Source organism: Bombus vosnesenskii, unplaced genomic scaffold (genome assembly GCF_011952255.1).
Source record: "Bombus vosnesenskii isolate JDL3184/JDL3185 unplaced genomic scaffold, Bvos_JDL3184-5_v1.1 scf7180000013266, whole genome shotgun sequence".
In the NCBI taxonomy this organism is placed as follows: Eukaryota; Metazoa; Arthropoda; class Insecta; order Hymenoptera; family Apidae; genus Bombus; species Bombus vosnesenskii.
In genome coordinates, this window is record NW_022882926.1 from 6553544 (window position 1) to 6561675 (window position 8132).

Sequence of the window (8132 nt, forward strand, 5' to 3'; positions counted from 1 at the left end):
TAATAGTAATTTAATTTCTTTGAATACCTATACTTGCGAGTGCCTATTCGACCGTTTTTCCTATTGTTTTTTTTTTCTTTTATTATCACCTTCTCTATTTATGAATAGCATTTTTGATTGACGTTTTATTTTAAATTCGATTAAAAATTCGATTTTTATTCTAATCTCGATTTTACGTAATTTAGATATTTCACTGCTACAAATCTATAAATCTTCTACTCTCTATGATACTGTTAGCTATAATAGAAACGATTAAATCTACAAAAGTCCAAAGATTATTCGAGAGAAATAAATTGTCCAAGCACGTATCAATTACGTTACATAACAAAATAAAATAAATAAATTTCAGAGATCCATCACAACTCTAATAATATTAAAGAGAAATTCATTATTGTTCATATGTTCAGCATTCAACGAAAATACCAAATTACACGATACTCGAGCTAATCCTACAATTTGGCTCGATTCCCCGAAATTATTCCATAAATGCGGCGGGGTCCAAATTGTTTCGAGCGACGCAGAAGATGCTTAAATCTTCTTTTGTTTACTAAATTTCTCGTACACCGGCTCGAAGCTAAAAGCAGCGCCGGTATTACCGGGCATTTTTCACGCTAATTAACCGATTTCTATTTCGTATGCTTGCGCGTATAATTGGGAAAGGGAATTAAAAAAAGAAAAAGAGAAAAAAGAAAAAGAGAGACACACATTTCCTCTTTTATTCCTGGCCAAAGTACATTGTGCTCCCGAAGCGTGCATGGTAAAAATATGTGGCGTGTACCTGTACGAAATTTCCTATTTTTTAGTCGAGATCGTTGTCGTCCTTTATTTCTTCTGTTCCTTTGTAAATTTTCGTGGAAAACAACGCCACGCGAATGGCTTGATTATGCGAACTAATTCATAGGCAGATTGTGCGAGAAATAGATTTCTTTTTAATTATGTTTAAAGGTTATTATTAATTAATTAAAGTTGCATGTTTAACAATTTTGTACATACATAATTTGTAGATAATATCATATTAATATCGAATCGTTTAATCGAGGAATGTTTTTAATATTTGAGCCCCCCAAAAATCAAATTTATCAACTGCATTTTTGCATAGTGGGATCTATAAATACATAATTAGTATTCATTTAAAAAGAACAGCGGATTTACTTCGAGGAATTTATTTATCACAAGCAGGCAGTATAAATAATTGTAGATTGCAAACTAAATTTAAAAAAATAATACGTGTAATTATTATTTTTCTCTGTAGTTTATGGAGTTGATCAATATGGCTCCATTTTTTACTACAAGTTTAATTTATATTATTATTTTTCATATGCTTAATTTCTTTCGTTATATTTACGTTATATTACGTTTACGTTTTCTAGAATTTTCTTAAATATAATTTTTGTACCATATATAGTAATTGTTACGAATTATTGTTAATAATCTCGTACTTGTTGTAACACGTATGATCAATTTAAAAAAGGGGAGAAATAATGGAGGTGATAATCGTGGTAGTTAAAAGATAAGATAGGAATGTACGTGGCGTAGCACGTAAAAAGTGAAAGAAAATGACTTTGAAGTCTTTAAAGCTCTTCCACCATTAAAACAATTATTGCTGCGATATTATAATATTTCTAGATATCGTACGCTTTTCCTAAATCAAATTTTTTTTCCTGAATCATTTTTTCGCCACTCTAAAACTGATGGAGATACATTACATCTTATAATCTTGTAATTTTATTGCATTTTTCGGAATGTATAGATCAACGGATTAAGAATAAAAATACTAAATTATATAACGCTTCAAAAATGAAAATCAATAAATAAAAGTATCCTAAAAAGGATCATCCAAAGATGCTAACATAGATAATATCAATAATACTAAAAAAAAAAAAATCTATCTTTCACAATTCAACAATTAGCAGCAGATTACTACTATTTCTAAACAATTCTCCGTCACCATAATTTACTCCACTATATCCACAAATCGCCACGATATATACGATCAAGAATGTCCCTTTAATACCATCTAATATCGCAACAATATCCAGAACAAATCCTCCATTTACCAATTCCATCACACTATTTCACATACCATTACCCTCCGTCATTTCAAAGCTTCTACGGCCACACAGCCAGCCAGCCAGCCATCCCACCGTCAAAAGCTAGTCTATCGAATATCAATAATTATAACATGTTGCAGCAACGCGTAATTCGATTAATTCAAACGGACGCCAGTTGATAAGAACGAACAAAGAGATAGGATATAATACGATACAGCGAGGCAAAGACACGTTATCAGTAATTTGCTCAGCGAAAAGAAGATAGAGAGACACTGGTCCCTTTAATCGTAGGTTATTCAGGTGAACGGAACTTTATAAAAATGTTATGAGGAGTTTAATTAGACGACGTTTAATTACTCCGTCTACCATCGACAAAGACGTCGGGGAGGGGGCGGCAGGTTTGGGACGCAAAAGGGGATGGAGAAAGAGAAAGACAGAATGATAGACGCGGGAGGAGGGGATAGGTGGGAGGAGGGAGGGGGGGGGGACTAATTGCGAAGTTTTCCACTTCGATTTTCCGAGAGGCTGCATGCTGCCGCGCCATTTCTCGCTGTTGTTCGAATTAAACGCGATGCAGTTTTAAACTGAAAAGAGTGCCCCAAGCACATCAAGTATTTTCTAGCGAATTAAATGCGACAAGCGAGGAGCGAAAAGAAGCCAAACGGATCGATAAATGCATCGTTGCATGCTTCTCTTCTCGTTCGTCTTTTTCTCCATTTTCTCTTCGCCAGCTTCCGTTTAATAGAGGAAAAGAGAGAGACACTGAACGAGAGTATCGCGCAACTTGTTTCCATGTTCACCGAAACGCGTTCTCGCCGTTTCCGATTACTTGGCTGCGAAAATATAGAGTAGCCTTGTGCCGTATATGATTCTTCGAACGAGGCCTGTGTACCTTCCGGTTCTTACCAACGTTAGCCCCTTTTTCATTCTCGAGGAATTTCGAGGGTTGTTCGAGAATCAACGTGTTTCCAGTCATTTTTCGAGAGAGCGATAGGTGGACGCGGAGAAAGGGTTGTTGTTGGACGATACGAGCCGGTGTCGTTGGAGGGAAATTTGACGGGAATTCCTCGGTTTTGATGATATTGGCGTTGTTGGTGTAGATTTTGGGATTTCAGAGGCGAATTTGTAGTCTGAGGGAAATTTGATGAGAATTCCGGGTTAATGGAATTTTCTTTTAGCGGAAATTTGGGTTTTTGGAATATTTGCTTATTTGCTGTTATATGGGCATGGGTAGATCCTGAAATTCCAAGCATGGATTTGTCGCTTAAAGGGGATTTGATGAGAATTTTTGATTAATGGATTTTGTTTTTTGGCGCAAATTTAATCATCTGAAACTTTTGGGTGCGATTAACACGGTATCATAGTATCTTCACTGTCCATCTTCAAATGTGTAGTTCTCATTCTTATTCTATTGACTGTAGACCTTCGTAGATATTCATTTTACTAGTGGATTTGTCGATTTCTTAACGTTAACGAGATTAAAAAATGTTATTGGTATTTTTATTTATACCTTTCGTTAAAATTATCTTACGTTAAGACTCTGAATAAAAATAACAAAATGCAATGTTCAGTATTTCGTATGACGTATCTTACAAGCGTATAAAAAAATTTCGCGTATCTCAAACTTGTAATTTCTCAAGATTTAACAAACAATAGTGGCATAAACGAATTATAAACTATCGTAGTCAGCGTGAAAAGATCTTTCGAATAACGCACCAATATATGATTCTCCCCATTTCAATAAATAGTTCCACAATAACTCGAACACATACTTAACCGATGTAATAAGTATTTTCTGAAATATCTTAATATTTTTCATGTTTATTTCTAAAGAAAGAGATATTCTATAGAAGTGGATCTACAAAGATTTATGTGGAACGTGAAACATCTGTATCCGACGGATGGAAACCTATGCAATACCGAGTACAGTCGTTACACCATTTATTATTAATTCGTGTTAAGTTTATCGAGAACAAGCTTCACCTATAATAATTATTAGCAAACTGAAGACGTTTGTGCATTTATCGTAAATTTAAAGGTGCAGAAATATATACGGGAAAATATACCTAAAATAAACTATCCACTTATAGTAATATTCACTAGGTAAAATAAAATCTGTACTCGACTTCCATTTCTTTAATTATGTTCATAACACCATATAATTGTACCATCATATTATACCATCGGGTAGATAAAACTCTTTATAAAATTTCCGTCTCTTCGCTTACCTGCGTAGAAGTATAAAATAGCCCAAACATCGTCAGTTTACTTATTAATCATCGACAGACTTTTTATACGTTTATGACAAATTTATCTTCTCGTCGAAATTTTGGTAGACGAGAAGAGATTACTATCTCTACATAGTTCTATTTCTTTTCCTCTCATCGTAAAAAAACGAATATGTACGAGAACCTGCAGTCTAATCAGCAAATACAAAGCAACTCGCTAAAACAAAGCAACGCACTAAAAACCAACGCAACGTATTTCATGCGAACCTAACAACCTTGTCGCACGAGAATCATCTGCTCCAACAATACCTAACCGAATCTTCGTCAATCTGAATCGATGCTCGCCAAATCTCCACCGACGAAACGAATCGGTGGTCGGTAAATCTTCACGAAAATCAATCGGTGGGCAGGAAATATTCGTGAAACGAGTTGTGACGGTGGACGATCGCGGTGAATTTTCACGAAAGCAACACACGCGGCCAGATATTGGGCGTAGCAACGCGGCAGAAGTAGGAACGCGTCGGCAAAGGCCGAAGGACGCCCCTAATGCGGGGGTTGCCGAGTACGACGAGGGGTGCTCGGTCGAGTGTACGTCGACGCAGCCCTAATTGTTTTACTCCCAACCATCCTCCCTCTCTCTCTTCTCTTCTCTCTCAATCTATTTCATCCGTATCCCCGCAGCTACTCTCATTTCATTGTGACGCCACCCGCAGCGCCTATCATGCGCCACTAATGCTCTAACAGGTTAACGTCTCGCATGATTATTCTATTGCTTCTCACCCTCGAACGCGCTAATTCGTCCGGATCTGACCGAGTAATATTTTGCAAGGGCTGCTCTGCTTCGATTCTGTTGGTTACCGGTGTCTCTTTTCCCTCCTTTCTTTTTTTTTTTTTTTTTTTTTTATGAGGTTGAAAGAGGAAGATTAGGGGCTTTGTGACGGTTTTATGTTGTGGAAGAATTGGTGTGGAAGATCAATCTTTTGGGACAGTCATGTCGTTAAACTTTCTACTCTCGATGTTTCGTACACGTATACAATATTGTACTTTAAATGCGTATTTTTCGACGGTTATGAGTTAAACGATAAGTGACATTCTGAGAGGTAGTTGAAAATTTTAGCAAGTAATAAAATGATACGTATATTTTGTGAGGATGAAATTGGTCTTAGGCATCAGTACGTTATTATGTCTCTTTTATGGCTATATTTGAGTGAATATGTTTCTGTTATCAATAACGGATAAGAGAGAATTATAAATTCATAAGGAGAAAGAAATATAGAAAGAACAGAATCCTAAAACAACACGATCAAATTATGCTTTGGCACGAAAACTATATTAAATCAAACAATATCGTCCGTATAGTTGGAGAACAACGCGTACAAAAAATCGACAATTTCGAATTATTTGTAACGATTAATTATAAAAGTGACTTATTAAATTTCAAGGTAGAAAAGACTGGCCCATTAACGACCTACTACTTCGAGCCAATTTTCACAAAAATGTACCTTTCCTCGTTATGCGACTCTTCTAACGATCCAGCGATGCGCGTATTTTAGTCACTTCAAACACGAAGTGCCGATATTTGTGGAGCGTCAACCAGCACCAGCAGATGAAATATAATAACTTCCACGCGGAGAAAGACACCGGCCATCGGTGTCGATGAAGGATTATTAATCATACTAAATATTTGACACGTGATTGAGTCGCAAATTTGTCAACGTTGGCACACTGCAAACGGTTGTCCGCGTTTGCGGCGGCGGCGGCTCGCGAAAAGCGTAATTCGCCGCGGTCGCGTGTTAAGCTTATATGCAGACTTTATCAATCGTGCAATAATAATTGTAATGTTTTACACACCCGTCCGTATTACGCTGCGGTCGGGACGTTCAATGGGCCGTGGGCGCGTTTCGAAAATCGAGAACGCCGCCGTGTCACTCCGATAACCACCCCTTTCTCGTCCATTTTCAACTGGAAAATTATCCCCGTGGAAATTTCAAAGTGGAAGAATTTTCGTGGAAAAACGGCACAGCCACGCCTGTCGGATCCCAATCATCATCGATTAAATGCGATAGAAAATTTTGTAATACGTTTTCATGGTGGAGGTGTTGCGCGGAGGGTAGTTTGTAAAATATTCCAACGAAACGAGATATACGACGGCGTACGACGATTCGATTAAATTAGAGTCTGTACAACTTTTGTAATTTGCATCGGCGAGTACGTGTGTCTGCACACGTTGGTCCATGCAAAAATTTCTTCCGCTCTTTTGCGTGTCTTGTTGCACGGTTTGTTATTCGGTTGCGTGCAACACTTGGGGATGGTAGGTTTTTATCGTGTTGAGTGGTTGGTGGGAAACGGTTTGTGGAAATTTTCAATTTATTATTAGTAAATGAAATTTAATATAAGGAAGAAATTATTGGAGTAAGAGTAGTTGGGATAAAAATAGGAAGTGAAAATAGGGAATGGATATTTAATTATATAGAAGAGGATTTAATTTGGTTAGAAGTGTACGCTGCGTTTGATATGATAGGAAACCATTTGAGTTCGTTGGAATATCCAGTGTATTATTAATAAATTCAGTTGCAAGATGAAAATACGGGATTGAAGTTTGTTTAAATAAAAGAACATTTAACTTATTTATACGACATGATTTTTTGATACAACAAATAAAATCCCGTTGCTATTAGCTAAAGATCGATTTAACTAAAGAAAGAAATTTAAAACGTATTTTGTGTTCACTGGCAGTTAGTTTGGAACGAAGAAATAAATTGCGATATTAAAAGGTCTGAAACTGTTACTTTCTCGATTAAACTAGTGAAACTATTTTCATACTGATAAAATATAGGAAAGTAGAATCGAAAAATGGTAGATCATTATATGTTTATCCGTTTTTACACGATTAATAGCTGCACAAAATAATTTTTGCCATTTTTATGGCGTCGTATACATATACAGCCCTATTATTTCGCTTCGAAACAAGAATGAAACTGCAATATCTCTTGAAAAAAGCGTTTTTATTGGCGGAACTATAATTCTGAAACCCATCGAGCCTGACCACGGTATTTTAAATATTCGTCCATTTTAGTAACATTCCCATAATGGAAAAATGAACAGGCCGAGTCACATTGAAAAGCACTTTAAAAAAATCAATTATACGTACAAATATAATATTGATTTTATGATTGAAGCAATACGGTGCTTCGAATTGATACAGTCGGATCGTGTTTTCAAGTTTTTTGAAAAAAAAAAAAATCAGGGACTTTTATTAATTATTGAATATTCATTGCGTAAATGGTAGAACGTTGGATTTCCCTGTTGGGTCTGGAATATATTAAATTTTATTATATGCTGATTATACGTATCAACGTAATATCGGTTTTGCAATTAGAATGACAGCGTCAGGGAATGACATAAGTGGGCCACATTTTCAGTTTCGTAGAAAGATTTATACTGTTAATTAGTATGTTAAGCTTGCTTCTATTGTAATTGGAAGATACAAAAACTTACGAAATTATTAAAATTACTTCGAAGCGAAGCATTCTTCTCTACATGAAGTGTTTCTATAATTATTTCTACAATTAAAGTATTAAAATAAATATTTAACTAACATCAAAATTAATACAAGATTTATAGACTCGATTATTCCAAATTTTTATCCAACAATATATTATAAATATATTATATATTACAATATATTAATAAATGGTTAGATAGAAATCATTAAAATTAATGAATCACTAGAATGCATATAAAATGCAAAGATACATAAAATATCGAAACTGGAATACTCACTATAATATCTAGCGTAGGTTAAATAAATTTCTGCTAGGGTTCCATTTCCTTCATAGTGTTTCTAAAAATA